The sequence below is a fragment of the Myotis lucifugus genome, unplaced genomic scaffold (genome assembly GCF_000147115.1).
Source record: "Myotis lucifugus unplaced genomic scaffold, Myoluc2.0 scaffold_3, whole genome shotgun sequence".
NCBI lineage: Eukaryota > Metazoa > Chordata > Mammalia > Chiroptera > Vespertilionidae > Myotis > Myotis lucifugus.
In genome coordinates, this window is record NW_005871051.1 from 20,995,054 (window position 1) to 21,015,513 (window position 20,460).

The window sequence follows — 20,460 nt, forward strand, 5'->3', positions numbered from 1 at the left end:
ATGGTCATTGGCAGAAAAAAGATTCCCTACCCCTGACATGTAGATAGATGATAGATAGATAGATAGATAGATAGATAGATAGATAGATAGATAGATGATAGATAGATAGATGATAGATAGATAGATAGATAGATAGATAGATAGATAGATAGATAGATAGATGCAATGAAGATATAGGGCTTCTGGGGCACTTGTAATGTTATTTCTTGGCCTGGATTACACAAATATTCATTGTAAATAAACTTGTTAAGCTGTCCTTTATATTTTATGCAAATTTTGTATGTTTATTATAGTACACAAGTATAAAAGTTTTTTAAGATCATATGACAAAACCACAAGAGAGCTAGGTTCAGTTGTTAGCTTTAACTGAAAAGCTGACTGATTATATTCTTCATAAGACATAATGTACTGTCTATTTTTAAATTGAAATAAAAATTGAAGAGAGCTCTTTTGATAAATGGCTTTCACGTACATTATCCTCTGACCTTGAGGAATAGGCATTATTATTCACCTCCATGTAGCAGATGGGAAAAGTGAGGCTTGAAAGGCCAAATGACATGTCTATGATCATATATAGTGGCGAATTGGTGGAATCATGTTACAGCCACTGCACTACAATCCTATAAAGTGGTATGTCCAGAGTAATTTAGCAGACACAGTTGGTTATGTTTAGGATGTACAGTTGGTTATCTCCAAGCACCCATTTCTCCACTTTTTTCTTGTTAATAGAACCTGAATTTTACTCAGTGATAAGTTTGCCATCTCCTGGGAAGGAGTAGGAATGATCCTTCCAAGTCCAAAAAGTAATACCTAATTTATTTAAACCAATCATTGTAATCCTATACCCTTTCCAATGATTGGCTTTTGAAATGTGCATGTGATACATTATGGCCAATGATATACAAGAGGAGATTTGCTGTGAGGCTTATTATGTAAGCACCTGATGTTTGAAACTGCCTGGACATCTTGACAAGTGTGAGGATAAAAGCAACATGATGAGAAAGGCATAATTATTCACCTCCATTTTGCAGATGGAAAAACTGAGGTTTGAAAGGGTAGATGACTTGTCCAAGATCATATACTGCAAAGAACTGGTAGAGAAAGCAGAAAAATGAAAAAAAACCTTGATCTCTGATTAAATGGTTGTATCCTGTAAGTCAAACCCTAAAATTCCCTACTTCCAAACCTCTTATATGGGATGACAGATTCCCCTATAGTTTGAGATATTTTTATTTGGATCTTTCTATTAACTGCAGCTGAAAGAATTCCTACTAATATACCAAGCACTGAACTGATCATTTTCTTGCATTATTGTATTTCATTTTCATTAGAAATTATATGACATGTATTACCATTGTCACTGTTCAGAAGAAGACTTAAAGCTTCAAAAAGCATTTAGTAACTTACACCAGTTCATGAAGTTATAACTAGGGTTCACATCTACCATGTCTGCCTCCGGACATGTCACATGATAAGCTTTGCAACAGAAGCTTTTTCAAAAGATGGTGGCTCAGTCACATGGGATCATTCAGTTATTTTGTTGCCATCATTTTAATTGTGGTTAACAGTGAGAATCAATGTCTTTTTCTCTTTTCTCCAACTCTCAGACAGAGCCCTTCAGGGCAAAATTCTTGCCTTCTGATACTTTGAAAAACATAAAGATTGCATAAAAGCAAAGGGAAGACAAATACTCCTCATTCTGAGGAAGTGCTCCCTAACATTAGGATAATTACCCAAAAAATGAATTAACTGTCTTAGGAAGTAGTCAATCCCCCATCACAGGGGCTTTAAAATAGATGCTGGGTGGCCATTAGAAAGATGTGGCATTGATATGACTAGTCGCTGGGCAAAATAATCTGTTCTTAATCTTCAGTGTTAAGGTTTTCTGAAACTCACAGCTTTTCTATGAATAACTTATCCATACCCATTGCATTTGTCTCTCTTTTTTACTTCTTCGTTTCTCAAAAGAGTGAAAGGATGAATGGGGTAAAAATGTAAATAACGTCTAACACCTCTAGGGAAATATTTTTGAAAGGTGCACTGTGAATATTGGTATTTTATAGCCTGTCATTCCTTTCGATCTGCAAGTACTGTTTCTGCTCTGTGCATATCTCTTTGCTAGATATTTTCTAAATATAAAAATAAACAAACAAGTAAAAGTATGTCACTTCCCTTGAAGAATCTGCAATAATATCTTGCTCAGATGTACACACATACAAAGTTAACCAAAAATACAAAGCAAGGGGTGCTGTTTGACAGAATAATGGGTAGGACCAAAATAGGTTTACAGTCATATGGAAAATAATAGAATAATCAATATATATATACACACACACACATATATATATATATTCCCAAAATTCACACAAGAAGTAATTTTGATAGAAAACACGGGTTTATAATTAAAAATTGTAAATTTTTTATTGATTCATAAAGTATACAGTATAGGGTTATGTATGGAATAGCACATCAAGTAAATGGCCTCCACGGCTTTGCTGGCACATACGCAAACCGTGGTCTTCATTGGTCTTCATTGTCCCTGCTCCTGGGCCCAAATTGGTACTTGGTAATGCTTATCAAATTGAAGGGATTGAAATCAAAGGGCAACAGATATTAGAATCTGATTCAATAAACCAAGTAAAATTAGGCTTTTATTTTTTGTTGTTGTTAATGCTCACGCAAAATTCAAATCTTGCGTGAATTTTGGGACTATATATATATAGCGACCAAATGGTGGAAAGACCAGAATGACTGTTCAACCAGTTGCTATGACGTGCATTGACCACCAGGGGGAAGACACTCAATGCAGAAGCTGCCCCCTAGTGGTCAGTGCGCTCCCACAGTGGGAGCAGCCACTAGCAGGCCCAGGGTGAGGCCGAGCCTCTGCACCTTACCTGAGACAATCCAGACTCTGGCCTGACCCCACCAGCTGATGAAGGCCCTCTAAGGTGTGTTCTAGAAAGAGTGCGGGGAGCTGGCATAGGCAGATGGCAAGAGGGGACGCGACTATGGACCCCCTGGGGAGGCTGTCCTGATGGCTGAGGATCCTGGAGCACGGCTGCCTTGAACATCCCCGATGGTGTCACCGACCTGACATCACACTTCAAGGACATTCACCAAGTGGCTTTGGGGTGCAAAGCTCTCTGCCAGGTTTCTCCAGGACACAGAACACTCCTTTACCCAAGACATTACCCCAAAACATTAGCTCAAACTAATTTTCTCATTCAGCTGCTGCTCAGAGGGCGGGTCCACAGCCAAGCGGGTCCACAGCCACTTGGCTGACCGGGATGAGCGACACTCCCACAGCAGGCGGATCCCCACAGGCCACGCCCCCCACCAGTGCACAAATCCATGCACCGGGTCTCTAGTAAATAATCATACAAGAATAAATTCTGTTTCATGTACTCACAACTGTAAACCTGCTTTTGCCCCACCCTGTATAATTATAGGCAAAATGGGGTAAAAACTTTAATGGTCTGGGTCTTTAAAGGAGAGATGGCTTTCTTCTTGCACTTTTAAAGAAATAAGTTTGAGCCAAACTAATTATTTGCCAGTTGTTGGCTTTCTGCTTTTTACATCCTTGGTATAAATGCTCATGTGGTAAACACTACTCACTTACTAAGATAACCAAAATACTAGGCTACCTCTTGACCAAAATCAAGCCCCTTGAATAATATGTTTGTGGCTTACACTTTAAATTTAGAGCAAGGCTTCCAACCCTGGGGTCTGAGATCCTGCAGGGGTTCTTCAGCAGATCACAGGGAAGTCTGTGAAGTTGAATGGAAAGAATTTATATCTTCAGAGTCACTAACCTCTAACTAAAATCTAACATGTCCTTCAACAAACTACAGCATTATTAGCAGTTTCTATGACATTGTCACCAATAGCAATCACAGATATTTTCACATCACATTATAACTGCAAATATCTGAATGTGTCATTTATGCCTACTTCAAAGTGACAGTTGTTATCAAACCTCTTGCTAACTCTTGGTATTTAATGCATTAATAAAAATGCGTTAATTTAATGTATTGCTAGGTCACAAATTTGGTGTTTTTTAAAATATTTTTATCAATACTTTATCTCAATATAATTGGTTTTCTTTGTGATCCTATGTATTTTGTTTTATGGCATTCTGAGACAGGGTCCATTTACCTGATTGCTAAAGGGTTCATGGAACAGAAAAAGCTTGAGAATGCCTGGATCAGGTATCTTCACCCTCTTCTTGAATTTTAAGGACTGTTTTGCTATTGGCTTAGCAGTTATTCATCAATTCTCTGTCCTTCTGGGTTTATCCCACATTTCAATTTTTGGTTCACAGTGTTTGAAAGGTTGAATTTATAAAAGGAGATCATTAGTATTAAACAGAACAAAATTTAATTACTTTAATTTTTAAAATATGTCTCTCACATATACTTTGGGCATCCTATCCAGTAAATGAAACTGGTCCCAAATTTCTCTCCAGCAGAAATGGGGTGTCCAGACAGAATGCATGAACTTATCAGATCTTGGATCTGGAACGTATTTTATGAGTTTCAGGGGTTTCTACCCTGGAAATGAGCTTCTTCCTGCAATGTGGAGAAGTATAATCTCCTTTTTATTTCTTACCTTAAACTCTCTGAACACAATTTAACCTCAATGAACTCAGTTCTGGAGGATCAGATGCTAGCTCTTTGAAGAGTCTATGTTTGTTCCGTATACAAAGCAAGTTAATTCATATCACATAAACACTTTCTAAAAGGTCCATGTTAAAACTTCCTAGTCAAGGCTTACAAATTTGCATTATTTCTTTAGACTATGTTTGCTCTTAAATTAAATTTTAGGTTATTTATTTCAAAAAAATAAACATCAAAAAATGACTTCTGGCCATTTAAACTCAGAAGACCAATTTATATTGCTCTACTCATAATGTTACCTAGTATTGTGGTAAAGATTAATAAAAATTAAACATAACAGACTATTTCAAAGAGAGGGCTATTATGCTCTTTTATTTTATGTGAATTTGGGAAACGAATTTTAGGATGACACACTCAGAAAGAATTTTGTATGTGTGGGGTGTTTTAAATTTATGGATTTCTTTAAATCCTCCCATTATAAAGAGCCTCTGGGCATAAGTGCACATTGAAGAAAGAAAAACAAGAAACTGACCATGAACAGCAGGCACATAGGAAGTCATGGTCCAACCATGACCTTTTCAGCCAGAGCCTTGGTTTGCAATCTGCTAATTCCCATGGAATTCCAAATAGGAAGTTAATAATTTCTATGTATGTTGGTTTGCCCCTCTAGCCATCTGAAAACATGTTTTTTAAGGAATGATTAGGGAAATGGGGGTTCCCCAACAAAACTCATCTCTGTTTTTTGTTTTTCATGTGATAAGTCACATGAATCTTAACACCGGGAAACAGTGCTATTTCAAGTACTTAACAATTTAAAATAAATGAGAATGGTTTCAGCCTCAAGCAAATTTTACAGAAGACATGTTCTTAGAACAGTTGCTCCAGCGAGACTCATTTCTATCACTCACACAGTTGCATATCTATAATTATATAACAATTGCTTTTTCAAAGAACCATACTTGCCTCGACTTAAATGTTTTTTGATCTCACATACCTTCAAAAGAGATCCGGTATGAACATTTGGGACAAGTCAGATGATACTAGCTTTGATATCTTCTTCATGTTTTCAAACACATGTACACAATAAAAACTAGTTAATTTCCATTTTAAAACCCTACAGAACCTACTGGGAGAGATTATAAGCTTGTTTGCAATGGCTTAGAGTTTCATCTAAAAACACAAAAATAGGGTTCGCCTTGAAATCGCCTAGGCCTGGGTGGAGGTGTGTCTCACGGGATTAAGGAAGATTGTGACATCCGATATACTGATGACACACAGCAGTGATGGGAGGCGCAGAATGAGTGGAGCATCAAGGTTGCAGTAATTCATGCACACCTAATTGATCTGGAATGTGGCTGCGGTTATTACCATGGAATGCTCCAAGGGTGAGTAATTTCCACAACAATGATCTTACAGCTTATAGATGAGTTCACATTCTGAGGAGGTGGAGGACAGAGAGAAGATGTAGATTATTTTTTTTTTCAAAATAAGGAGTTAATTATGTAGAAGAAAACTGGGATGAATGGCAGACTTTTGAAAGAGAAAAAGACAGATTGTTTCCATGAGACTCTTGTAGCACTAAAAATAATCTTAATAAAAGCTCATGCTCCGAAGCTGAAAGATTCTTTACACGCAGGTTTGGAATATCCAACTGCACGTATTCTGACATAGAGAACCAGAGATAAAACACCACTTAATGTCCCTCTGAAAGCTATCATCCAGCGTTGTGATCACTTCCTTCCAGGTCTATGGCGTCACCATTTAATTCACATATTAAATCAAGGATGAAGTTTTCGTTTTCCCATACCATGACGATCCTAACTATATAAACAAGGCTAATTTTGAAATATTTCCTAAGAAAAATTAAATGAGCTGTTTTGACAAAAGTATAAAATTTCAAGTGATGATATCAGACCAGATATAATGTAGGAAGCCTACATGAGATGTGGCATTGCAACTTGGTCCAAATGCAAAGAAAATCAAAAAGGACATTTCAAAACAATAAATCCAAGAAGACATTGCTGTTAGGGAAAAAATGGATTGACAAAACAATAAAAAGAGCTTTACTATTTTATCCTCCCCCGAAACTTTTAAATAATCTCATGGTGAGTCAGTTGTAAACACTCTAAAAGCACAAGCTATGAAAAGAGGTCGATCAGAATTAAAATGCCAGCACTGCAACTTTTTCAGTGTGACCAAGCAAGTTACTTAACTTTTCCAAGCCTTATTGTTGCTATAAAATAGAACTAGTCATACCTACCTCATGGGGTTGTGTGAAAATTAAATAAACAAGTGTCTATGAAGTACTTAGCAAAACACCTAGCACTCAATAGCACTGAGAGAGTCCTGTAATTATAATATTATAAATCATTTTATTACTATTTAATTTAAGTCAGCTTACAAATATACATGAAATACAAGATGACAGAAATACACAAGTAAATCAATGCAAAGGGAAAGCAAGTGTAAGAAAATAATAAGAGGCCAGGAAAGAGGTAAGTAATCACCAGCTTATTCTTTCATGCATTCAATCAACAAATATTTGCCAAATGCCTACCATGCGCTTATCTCTGTGTAGTGGAACAGTGCAGTGAACAAGACACATGATCCTGTGTTCAGAGAACATATAGTCCTGCATATTTGGGAAAGATGAGGGATCTATAAACTATCATCACTAATAAGATGTTACCAGTCACCTTCAAATTTTTGTTATGTTATTTTCAAATCACAGATAGCTCAATATACATTCTTAGAATGAATTTTCTAACTTGGATAATTTATAATAATCTGCAACATTGTGAGAAATGTAGATTGTGGTGCATCCTCTACTAGCATGATTAGGACCATGGAAGCACACACAAGCACGCACGTGTGAACACACACACACACACACACACACACACACACACCTCATTGGAGTGAGTGTAGAGAGCTCTGTACTGTCTGTCTCAGCATACACGCAGCCCCAGGGATGGAGCTAGAGGGCCAGGGCTGGACATCTGCATACTTCCGTCCTGCATCTGTGAGAAGCATCCCAGTGATCCTCTACAGTTGTCCTCTCCAAAGAGTGGCAGAACACAGTGCAGGGATGCCCAGTGATTACTGGGGTAGAAGAAGACAATTTCAGACATTCTACTTATCCTATATAATAAAGAGCTAATATGCTAATTAGACCAGACGGCCGACACCTTCCAGAACAACCTGCTGGAACGACCAGTGGGCAGGGGGCGGGGCCATCAAGCCTGCGCCACCACGCCAGCCATGGCGGTCCCGGCACACCCTCCCTTCCACGGGGGGGCCCGGTCCCAGTCCCAGCACTACTGTGGTCAGACATCCCCTGAGGGCTCCCAGATTTCCAGAGGGACCCCCTGAGTGCACAAATTTTCGTGCACTGGGCTTCTAGTATTTTATAATAGTAAAAAAGGTAAATTATGCTTTCTTAATATTTAATGTATGGGTTGGTGCCAGTGCCCTGACTTGGCCTATATGCCACCTGCTCCTTAGTACTTGGGATAACCTGACCGAGAAGCAGAAATTTCCTAATACCATGGGGGCTTGACAGTGACACCTGTTCTCTTGCATTCATGGGCAGCATACTGGAAAATTCTACAGTTTACAAGTGCCAGACTGAATGGTTTTAGAAGTGGTATTATCTGATTTTAACTGAGCTAAGTATTAAAATGGACAAATGAATTACAAAGTTTGGCAAAAAAAAATGCATTGAAGATAATGCAAATAAAGAAAGTACAAGTGAACAGTTTAAAAGTGGAGGCAAAGTTGAGACTTGGCCACACCCCAAATACAAGCTCTTTGGAGTTAGTGGTAAAGAGCAACGACAATCTAATCAAATCTGACAGAAGAATGACCAGCCAAATTAGACATTATCAGATTGTATCCACTATACCAAACAATGACCTTGCCCTAAATGTGAAGAATGAGCCCTAAGATATTATTTAAGAAATGGTTTCAGTCATCGTGATCAGCAAGGCATTTAAACATCAGTATCAAGGACATGAAATTCAAACTGTGATGTTTTTCAGCAATTTTTAAAGTCATGTAATAGTCAGGGCTGGACAAAATTTCTCTGAAACTTAATGGGAGATGTTTTGAAGTAATTTTTGAGGTTTCTTGCATAATAATGAGAGACTAAAAATGTTTGTCTGGCACAAACAAAAATTCCAGGCTAAGATTACAAAGATATTATCGCACTTGAAACTCATACACTGCTCCACTTAGAGCTATGGCAACAGGGAAGTGAAAGCCAGAGAGCTCAGAAGCCACTGATATGCTTACTTCTCTAACAAATAGCACTTTTCTATAGCAGAATGTTCCTCAAGCTTTGTCATGAGAAAGAGTAATTGTGAAAATCTTTGGTACCAGAGGTTCCCTGTTATCCCTTAACCAAGGAATTGTAAAAATTTTCCAACTTTAAAAAAAAAAAGAGTTACACATTTTTCTTTTACTGAACACAAGTGTTCCAAATTTGCCAACATTTTCTGTGATGACTAGTAGTTCTCAATTGCAGGCAAATCAATGTCAGATCTATATATTTAAATTTCATCTATTCCTTCAAAATAAAGGTGGCAGTTTAATAATAACTGAAAAATGATATTGCTTTTAGAAGGTAATTTAGGCTATGAATTCTAAGCATTTGAAAACAGAAGTTTAGAAACATCTGACTTGTGGGAAGAAAAAATGTATGTCATTATAAAAATTTAGAGCTGTGCACTCAAACCTAAAAAAAAGAACTTGCTAACCTGTTTTGAAATTTTCCAAATAAGGAATTTTAGAGTTTTTTTAATTTTTTAATATAAAAATTTGGCATATTCTGATTAACTTGAAAAATAAAAAAACTAAATGACATCAGAGAATACAAAAATTTACCAGCCAAATTTCAATACATATGTCGCATGATTGATGAATGAAATTTAAAAATGAGTATCATAGTTTTAAAAGCCCAGCCATGGGTATATGTCTTTCATTTGAATCTTTGTATATTGAAAGTTTGGGTGGGGGGGAGGGAAGTTTTAGCTATAAATCAGTTATAACCAAAGATCGAGATAAACTGAACTTTGAGACAGATCCTTAAATAACTACTACTTATATATTTAACCCATATTTTCAAAATAATGGGGCATGGTTGATCACACTGCTCTTATTAAAAATATAATTAATAATAGCAAAGAGTTAAATATATTAATATTCTAGTGAGAACAAAAGAATATATACAATAATGAATAAAACAAAGTTCTAATACTTACAAAATATCATTTGTTTCTTCTTGAGAGCATCCTAAAATGTTTAGCTTTCATTCTTACTTATGTTTTACAATGCACAGAATGTGTGTATATAAAAACATAGACCAGTATGCAATTTATAAATAAATAAATAAGCTAGGTGTGCAAGCATTTACTACTAAGGATTACAAGTTTTAAAAAAATATATGAAAGGTGAATAACTCCACTCGAGTATTTTTTAAAATGTGGTCCATGGCCCTGGCTGGTTTGGCTCAGTGGACAGAGCGTCGGCCGGCGGACTCAAGGGTCCCAGGTTCAACTCTGGTCAAGGGCATGTACCTTGGTTGCGGGCACATCCTCAGTGGGGTGTGTGCAAGAGGCAGCTGATCGATGTTTCTCTCTCATCAATGTTTTTATCTCTCTATCCCTCTTCCTCTCTCTCTAAAATCAATAAAAATATTTTTTAAAAATGAAAAAATGTGGTCCATGAACTACCTGCCTCTGGGTCACCTAAGGTGCTTGTTAAAATGAGAATTCCCCCAGAACGACCGATTCAGAATCTCTGGAGGTGCAGCCCAGGGTTTTGCCTTTTTAGCACGCTCTTCGGGTGATTCCTCTGCATGCTACAGTTTGCAAACCAGGGCCTCTAGCCAGGAAAATCATGGCTGACTCTGAGCCGTCATACACACTCCTTATTCCCAGAGACCTTGAACTGAGCATAAAGATCTATCCCCCTCGGTTGACAATGATAACTCCATTAGCCTAGTCTCAGACTTACTAGGAATAATTGTGGGGGAAAGTTGCATATCACATAGTCCTTCCTATAAAAGGAAAAAATTAGATTTATCAAGAATTTTAAAAAATTGTGAGGACTTTTTATCCCTAGAGCTCATGATAATTTATAAATGTTAATTCTTTAACCATGCAAATCCCTACGAAATAGTCAGGAGGCCAGACTATGAAATTCTGAATATAAAGCAAAATATCTAAAGAATAATACAGTAAAGAAATAGCCAAACTTAGATAGGCATTTAAAATAAATATTAATTTCTCTCCAAGTAAAATTACACAGGGGGAGGAAAGTATTTTTATATTAAAATTTCTGAGAACTTGTAACTACACGTCCGCCCTCCCGCATTTTAAAGATAAATAGAACTTGGCTTCAGTAATTCAGAACCAAGCTTAGCAATTCCAGTACTTCCTGAGGCCCTCCCTGGCCTTATAACCACAAAGTCATATGCTTTTGGAGATCTTACCTTCCAATTTAAAGGGACATCTCAGCTTTCCTCGTCAAGTAAAACCTTTCTGCATTTTCTTAGTCCTGTTCTGTGTCATCTGCCTGTCAAGAGAGCAGTTGCTTGTTTGATTGTTAATTGCCCTTGTTTTTTATTATAGAATGCATTCGAATTTTGGTAAGTAACATGTTCTTCTTTGTAATTAGATATAGTAGTTAAAACGTCTTTCAATTCACCATGGCATTCTCCTTTAATCAGCACATCAGGCTTTCTGATGATGGAACCATATCTGTATTTTTACCACAGCAGACCTGCTCAAAGAAAATTGTGCTGCCAATACACTTCATAATTGGAATGAAATTCAAAGGTAGGAGTGCTTTTATTTTGCAGGCCTGAAATGTGTAAGCCAAATGAAAGTAAATGTGCATACTTCAATCGTTTGTATCAAGACTCAAAGGTTTTCTATGGGCCTCAGGACCTCTATAGCTGAAGTTACCTAGTGACCCTGTATGAAGTACCTATTAGAAGACACATGGGTTGGAGGGCAGATGGGCAGGCTGGAAACTCAGACAGCATTTCTATGGTGCAATCTTGAGGTGCAATTTCTTCTTTGGGAAACCTCAGTTTTGTTCTCAAGGCTTTCAGGTGGTTGGAAGAAGTCCACCCAAAGTATCAAGGGTGAACTTCTTTACTTAAAATCAACTGATTGCAGATGTTAGCTACATCTAGGAAATACCTTCACATCTCATGCCAACATTTTGATTGTTTGATTAATTCACAGGACTGTAGCCTATCCCATCTGACCCAGAAAACACAGCATCACGGAGGACAAGAATGATTTAAACACTTTCATGTTAAATTTCTTTCCAGGGAAGCTTATTAGCTCCATTTTACAGATAAGAAAAGTGAGGATTACAGGGGTTGTGATTTATCCAAAATCAGTGAGGAAATAAGCTGGTCAACCAGGCCTCCCTGGTTCAAGTTCATGATCCGAGGAGCACACCCATCCTGTGTGACTCCCTCTCCTCTGTCTATTGAGAAATGATATAGACATGAGGCGCTGTCATCCCAGCTTCCTGAGTTTATCAACCAGTGACCAAGCCTCACTCCCCTCCCTTACCCTCAAACCAACGCATTCATGAATGAGGGATCAATTCCAGTGGCAAACAAAAATTTAAATGGAACCACTGGGTACAGGCAATAAATGAAAAAGATTCTGGAGTCACACTCCTGAAGTTCAAATCTCAGTTTTGCCATTTACCACCTGCATGCTCTCAAGCAAGTAACAATCTTTCAAAGATTAAAAAAAGTATAATGTTAAGTGCCCAGGTGCTGAAGGACAGGCTGCCTGGGTTAGAATCCCAGCTCTGCCTCATACCAGACAGCTCTTTACCTCTTCATGCCTCCGTTTGCGCATCTGGAAAATGACGACAATGGTGCCAACTGCATTAGAGTTGAGGTTAAATGAGACAACCCTTGTAAAGCACTTATAGCCGAGTCTTGCACAGAGCAAGTACCTAGTTATCATTAGCTATTACTCTAAATTCTACTTCCCATCTGTAAGTAAAGAGAAAAACAGGACATCAAGGGGTATCGTGGGAACTACATACAATAAGCATGGAATGCTTAGCCTAGTCATGGCTCCTGGTAAATGTCCAGTAAATATTACCTGTCCAACTGTCCACTCAGATGCCAGCTCCTAAGGGTAAGACCTGTCACTCCTCCTCACCCCTGCATTTCCACCACCTGATCTGTGGCAGACAATTTAAAATTTTAAGAAATGCGCAATAGCATATAGCCAAAGGCCGTGCCTAGCAGAATGGCATCCTGAAATTGATTCACTTGTTGGAAAAGAAAGGAGCTAGAATCTATCACTATGAGCATACACAGAGAGCATCATACTTCTTAAATTTTAAAAACAAATCATGGATATAAACCACAATTATGCTTTATAAATATGCATTCTTAAATATATTTCTCTACTGCTGTGAATCTTCCTCAAGCAACAGAATTAAACCCAGACTCAACACCCAGAGAATGGAGCTTAGCATAAAATCTCTTAGCATATGGCTGGTGGGTCAAATCCATACTGCCCCTGTCTATATATGGGCCACCAGCTAAGCATGGCTTTTACAGATGAACATTTACACTGGATTTGAAATTAAGTGAAACATTACCCCCCCAAAAATCATTTTTTCTCTTTAGTAGGCCTGCATTACAAAAATTGTATGAATTATTGTTTTTATTTTATTTTAATCTCATCAATAAAATTTGTGGAAAATGTTCTCTCTCTAGTTATATAAGTAATTACATATCTTCAATTTTGCCTCTTAGTGTACAAAACTTAAAATGTTTATTCTCTGGCCCTGGCTGGTGTGGCTCAGTTGGTTGAAGCATCATTCATACACTAAAAGGTGGTGGGTATGATACCCAGTCAGAGCACATACCCCGATTTTGGGTTTGAGCCCCATGAGGGAAGCAACTGATTGATGTATCTCCTCTCTCTCTCAAATCAATTATCTGTAATAATAAAAGCATAATATGCTAATTAGACCAGACGTCCTTTAGGGATGAAGATGGGGCTGCAGCCGCGGGATCCAGGCAGCCGCGGCTGCGAAGGCCTACCCTTACACGAATTTTGTGCATCGGGCCTATAGTATATATAATAGTTATTCTCTGACCTTTCACAGAGAAAAGTTTGCCATTTCCTATCTTAGAGAATCTAACTTGTGACTTTCCTTCCCAGGCTACTGTGAACTACAAGCTCTTCGCTGAAGAGCACATCCACTTTGAGAAGAAGTATATTCATGTCTGCTGAGAACACTTCTTAAACCACAGGAGAAAACAAGTTCTCTGCCTTGGCAGCTTTAAAGCACAATTCCAGTCCCACATGCTTAGCTGTAAAATATATTTATAAAGCCATGTGACCAGTAACATTGTGTAGTGTTTTCTGATCGTGGGAAAAGGGGTCATTTCCTTGCCTCAATGGACCCATTCTTTGGGAAGACATTATCTCATATCACATGATTAAAAGTTAACTTCTACATTCTGGAAGCTACCATCTTCTCATTTATTTCACTTGTTTGTTTAAAATGTCACCTTTTTCCAAGAGCCCTCAGTTTCATGCTGGATTAAGACAGTTTGGGCTGTTGACATTTCTTAAATGATGACAGCTTGTAATTTCAACTAGCTTCAAGCACTAAAAGTCTATTAAACATGAGCTGATCCTTCATTGGGGAAACAGCTCTTACCCAATAGCCAGAAAGTTAAAACTCTGGGGCCTTAAAGTCTGAAAAGAAAGGAAATTATAGAAACAATGCCCTTTATGGAGAGCCCAACAATGGTCTCTCAACAAAAATCAGGATCTGTGTCAAATGGCAAAAAAATAAAACACAAACACCAAAATGAGCTAGAAATAATGTTCAGCAATCTTCAGTAAAGAGGTGGTTGTGTATATATATATATTAACAAAATGTCCTAAAATGTGAGAATATGACATAAACGGGAATGCGGAAGTACAGAAAAAGAACGTCAGTTACCGGTGGACCTTGCTGTATTAGGTCTTCAGAACTCGGACAAGAGAATGAGGCTGGAGGCCAATTGCAACACCTCCTGCTGTCAGATCTGCAGATAATCAGGCGTTATCACAAACACTGCTTTCCCAAAATAGATACTCTTCACTTATAGAAACCAGAGGTCAGTGACCTCCTGGATTTGGCCTCTTTATGTATCGCCCATTTCTAAAATTACCATCACTTCTGCCTGCAGGGTCCACACTGGGGAAGGGAACAAAGAGGTTTTGACAATTTTGAAAAAGTAGAAAACCAAAGAAGTGATGCCTGGCCTGTTTTTCTCTTTTCACCCATTTGGATAGGGAACATCCATACATAGCAAGTTACATATAATTAATTAATACATCCAAATATTAAAATAATTTGGGGGGCTTTCGATGTCACAAACAGCCATACAGCATCCCTTTAAAGGGGCAAATATCCATAATTTCTCACCACAGAAATTTTAAATGCACATTTGAACTAAGTAATGTAACCGTCGAAAGACCTTAGATGGTACTTTTTATTGACTTGAAGGTCTCATAAAAAGGTCCATATAGCTCCAACACTTCTATAACAAGTTTTACTACAGAAAGAAAAAAAATCAAAGAGAAACCACAGAACCGCAAATCTTAAAGATTAAATTGACCTTGAGACATTAATTACTCCATCACTCAGCTGCTCCTGTTGCCTCCACATTTACCCCACACCACAACCCAAGGAATAGCTCTCATTTTAAGCCTCAAAATACGAGATACCACAAATTCCCAAAACAAGCAATTGCCTCTTAGAGAACATTTGCCTTAGAAGTGACCCATACATATGAATGGCTACTTCCTGCCACGTTTGATTCCCCAGTCACAGGTACCATGGCTATACCTTCTTAGGGAACCAGTGGCCCCTTCATCCTTCCTGGAAAGACCCTCAACACACCATCCATCCCAGTCATAAATGTACCAGTTCTCATAGGAGCATCTACCTAGTAGAAGTCACAGGAGCCCTCTGACCCTGAGACCCATCTCCAGTAGCCACGTCTCTGTCATGCTCCTTTTTTATGCTGACCACCTACCTATACCAGAACTTTGTCTAACTAGACCAAAAGTAGAATGGAATAAGCAAAAAAAATAAAAGGCATGTCGTTATAATCATGCAGATACACAAATGCACAACACATACACATTGTAAATATACATATGTACATAGATGCATAGGTGCACCTATATACCTGTATGTGTGTGTGCACATGAACTTTATAGATACAGGTAAATGTATGTGTAGGGAAGGAAAACACTTGACACAGGAAGCCAGATCTTGAGTGCAAGAAACACAGTTGGTACCCACCCAAACCCCTGCTACTGAACTGTTGCTCCCAATGCTAATAGTTCACGGCTGTACCCTTCACTGAGAATTATCCTGGGCTAGAAGAGATGTCCCGCCAAAGGTGCCAGGTTGCTAGAGCCCTACAAAAGAGGCCTGCCCCCCTTCCTCATGGTGTCATTCATGCTCCAGAGTCCCTGTGGGATCAGACTGAGGCTGGGCTTCAGCTAAAGCCACATTTTGCCTGGCTTCTGTCTCTCTGTCACTCTTCCTCCCTGACAGTGTTCACTGGACAGCACCTCCTCAGGAATCAGTGAATCAAGAATCCCTGTCTCCGAGCTCTCAGCATCTCAGCATCTCAGCATCTCCCAAGCCAGGGAGCAGCACACCAAATACAAGATCAGGAAAGGGTAGTTGTTCATACAAGCAAAGTCATCTGATACATTGGGAGTTTGTTTAAAAAAAATATTTCAACTGCAGAAGAATCTCACACTGAAAGGTATTCCTCCTTTTGTTCCCCAGAAGGGAGTAGACCTAGGGTAGAATTGTATAGGAAAGACAAGTAGTAGATTGGGGGTGGGATGGTGTCTAAGCTGTGCATTTGTTTTGTGTTCTTTTTTGTACTGTATCTTATTTTAAAACTTAAAGCTTAAGAAAAAAAATCCCAGGATAGAACTATGATTAGTCCAGTTAGGACAACTGTCCTTGTTGAAGTTTGGGAGATTTTTTTCTGTAATAACAATGATTTAATAAATTTATTGTGAACTCTCCTCCTAAATTAGTACTTGGTTATTAATCCATCATTCCCTATCTCAATTTTATCCATCTAATGTATTTCCTTTTTCCCTAAATGAGTTCATCACATTTGAAAAATGAATACTTATATCATGATATGCCAAAGATCCAACCCATTATAGCTATTGCACTAAAAGGATGAATAACAATTTCATAATCTAAAATGATGCTTCTCATTAATATGGATGATTTCACATCTTAATTATGTATGGCTCAAATTCACACTAGGATTAAACAAAATTGAATTTTGGATCATGAACAGAACTGATTCACGGAAGAATGATGAAGCAGAACTGTGTTTGGCAATTTTAGCCTGTGCACAACCTGCAGAGTTATACAAGCAGCCATAGGTCCAAGACACAACGTTTCTTACCTGGACCATTTCAGTAGCTTCCTCCATTCCTGCCTCCCTAGGGTCTATTCTTCACACAACAGCCAGAGCGATCCTTTAAAATCAAAACACTTGGCGGTGCCCTCGGCTGTCCCAGATCTGTCTCTTGGCTTCAACAGTGTTTGGACAGAACAGACCCAGGGACCCCCTTCTTCCAGCCTCCACCACTCTAGGGATCCCCTTCTTCCAGCCTCCGCCACTCTCCTGCGTCCTATCCAGTCACCACCTTCAGAACCACCTCCGGGCCCAGCCAACACACCAGGGTTTTTTTCTACCTTAACTCGTTATTGCCAAACAACCACGAGCTCACAAATTGTCAGAATTATTCCCCCCGAGGTGGAGGCTGCCGTCAACCATCTGGCCAGCCTGCCTCTGCAGGCCTCCCACACCTACCTCTCCATTGGCTTCTATTTCCACCGCGACAAAGACGTGACTCTTCCGCTTCTTCTGCGAGTTGGCAGAGAAGTGTGAGGGAGGGTGCTGAGCGTCTCTTAAAGATGAAAAACCAGCTGAAGCCTCCCAAGGTGAGTGGGCAAAACTCAGGACGCCAGGGAAGCCACCTGGTCTTGGAGAGGAACCTGACCCAGGCCCTTTTGGAGCTGCAGGCCCTGGGTTCTGCCTGGGCAGACCCTCAGCTCCGTGACTTCCGGGAAAACTACTTCCGGGTGAGCAGGTGAAACTCATCAAGAAGATGGGCAACACCTGACTCACCTCCACAGGCAGCCGGGCCCCCAGGCTGGGCTGGGCTGGGCAAGTATCTCTTTGAAAGGCTCACCCTCAAGCATGACTAGGAGCCTGTGGAGCCCAGAGGCCTTTGAGAGGCCCCTCTGCATTCGCCTGGTGTCTCTGGCTTATACCTGAGCCTCTCCCAGAAATTACTATCCATTCTTTTAACCACCCTGAAACCCTCTCCCATGCATTGGACCAAATGAAACAATAAAGGTTTTTGCAGGAAAAAAAAAATCAAAACCCTCCAGTGCCTTCTCTTTATGCTTAGAATAAAACCTAGTGATCTGACTGTGGCCAACAAGGCCTTGCATGACCTGGACCTATCCCACTCTCCCAGACTCATGTCCCCCAATTTCTCCCCTCAGCCTCATCAGCTGAATTTATCCTCCCACATCTCACGTTCTTTCCTTGGCATTGACCTCACACTTCCTGACCCCGCTGCCTAGAATCTTCTTGCCCCAGATCGTCTCATTTCTAACTCTTCCTCATCATTCAAGCCTGCTTGAATATCACTTGCCCAGACACACTGGGTCTAAAATGACAATCAACCCTATCTTCTTATCCTGCTTTACTCTTCTTCTCAGCATTACGGCTTAACCTGGAACTTATTATTGTCTGTCTCTTCCACACAGCGGTTCTCAACCTGTGGGTCGAGACCCCTTTGGCGGTCGAACGACCCGTTCACAGGGGTCTCCTAAGACCATCCTGCATATCAGATATTTACATTACGATTCATAACAGTAACAACATTACAGTTATGAAGTAGCAACGAAAATAATTTTATAGTTGGGTCACAACATGAGGAACTGTATTTAAAGGGCCAGAAGGTTGAGAACCACTGCACTAGAATCTCCTTTAGATCCCTGGCTCCTAGAGTTGTATCTGTCACATAGTAGACACTCAATTAATGAATGTATATAGTGGCAAAAGCTGGCCACAACACAATAATTGTGATGCTTTCACAGGCATTGCGAGCCATCCTTATTTATTAATGTTTGCAATTGTGATATCAGAACAAATACAAAGGGTCTTTAAAATAGTCTACAATGTCAAAGAAATCATTGACAAAAAGAGTCAGACAATCTGGTAATTGTAAATAAATATACATTAAACATACTGTGCCTTTGCCTTAACTTAATTAATATTAAAATATATACTTTTTTTATATTCATGGAAATAACCTGTGGGAATAAATGACTATTAATGGCCACCAATGAAAATCAGAGAAACACTAGTGTTATAAGATTTATGAATGTTTTCAAGTCATGGAAAGGAAAAATGTCAGCTTTCAACTCCTGGCTTTCCAGTAAAAGGATATAAAACAGCATTGAAATTATGTCCTGCAGATGTTGTGCTAATAATTTTCCCATTGCATATGAACTCAATCAGGTGGGGGGGATTGATATACTTCCATATTCAGAGGGATTAGCTCATAAGCAAGAAGAAAGCATGTTCTGCTGCACCACATACACTCCCGGAGTTAATTCCCAATGAAAGCAAAAGCCCATGGTCCTTCCAGCCAGATAACATCATAAGTGACAAATTCCTTGGAACTAGTTACCATTTGATTCTAATGTTTTTTCTTCTTTTTCTGCCCATAATTTAAAAGAACACAATCCAAATAATTCCATTACTCATGCTCCATGATAAATTAGTGGCATGTGAATAACCAACTTGTAAAGGGACAAAAAGTCATTATAAATTATGTTGCTTCTTGAAAGTCCTTTTGTAAGTAAATCAGCATTTGAGGAAGTGGCTTTTTTTTTTCTTTTGCTATAGGCATTATCTGAGTTTAGGCAATAATTTTGGCCTATTGGGCTGGAATTAACTGAATGAGGTATCTACAACCCTTGTGAGATAAGACTCTACAACTATTTAACACAGTGGCCTTGTTTCTAAGTATTAGTTCTCCGCCATGGACAGGTCACATTCTTATTTCATGCTTACTCTCACTGAAATGGTAAAGATCTTTCTTTGAAATGGCTTTTTCAGAGCAACTATAACCCGAAAAGACAGTTAATGCCAGGAAAGAGCAAAACAACATGACAAAGAAACGAAGAAATAGGCATTGTCATATGGTTTAGATTTGGGATTTTTTTCCCTCTCTGTAGCATTTTTACTCTGCTTCCCAGTTCTCTCTCCAGTAGTTGAAGAACAGCGAGAGATTCGAGAATCCAGTTCTCTTCATTCATACTGCAGCCTTTCTCAAGAATAACACAAAAGGGGTAACTTCAAATTCAGATCAAACTGGCATCCTGTTCACTCCCTTCTGCACCCCCTCCTTCGTAAAGCAGTCACTTCCCTTCTTGCTGGATTCCAGCTACTTGACATGATTTGCCCTAAAACTCGAAGTATCTTGAGAAGAAAACTCATTTCTAAAACTGAAACTAAAATGCACTTGCAGACTGAATACAAATGTAAGTGTTCCTTGCAACATTAGTCAAAACACGTTTTACTATTAGGGTAACATGCAAGCCTGACTTCTCTTTTTTTATAGGAAAAATAAATTGAAGTTAAAAAGGACACATGGATTTGGTGTCTATTATTTTTAAATAATAATCTGAATCATTCTTCTCATTTCATGTACTT

At 38.8% G+C, this 20,460-nt stretch overlaps 1 pseudogene; it reads left to right on the forward strand.

Annotated features, from left to right (window-relative positions):
* LOC111827291 overlaps positions 1–17,933 on the forward strand; it is a 103,642-nt pseudogene extending 85,709 nt beyond the window's left edge.
* The last annotated feature ends 2,527 nt before the right edge of the window (positions 17,934–20,460 follow it).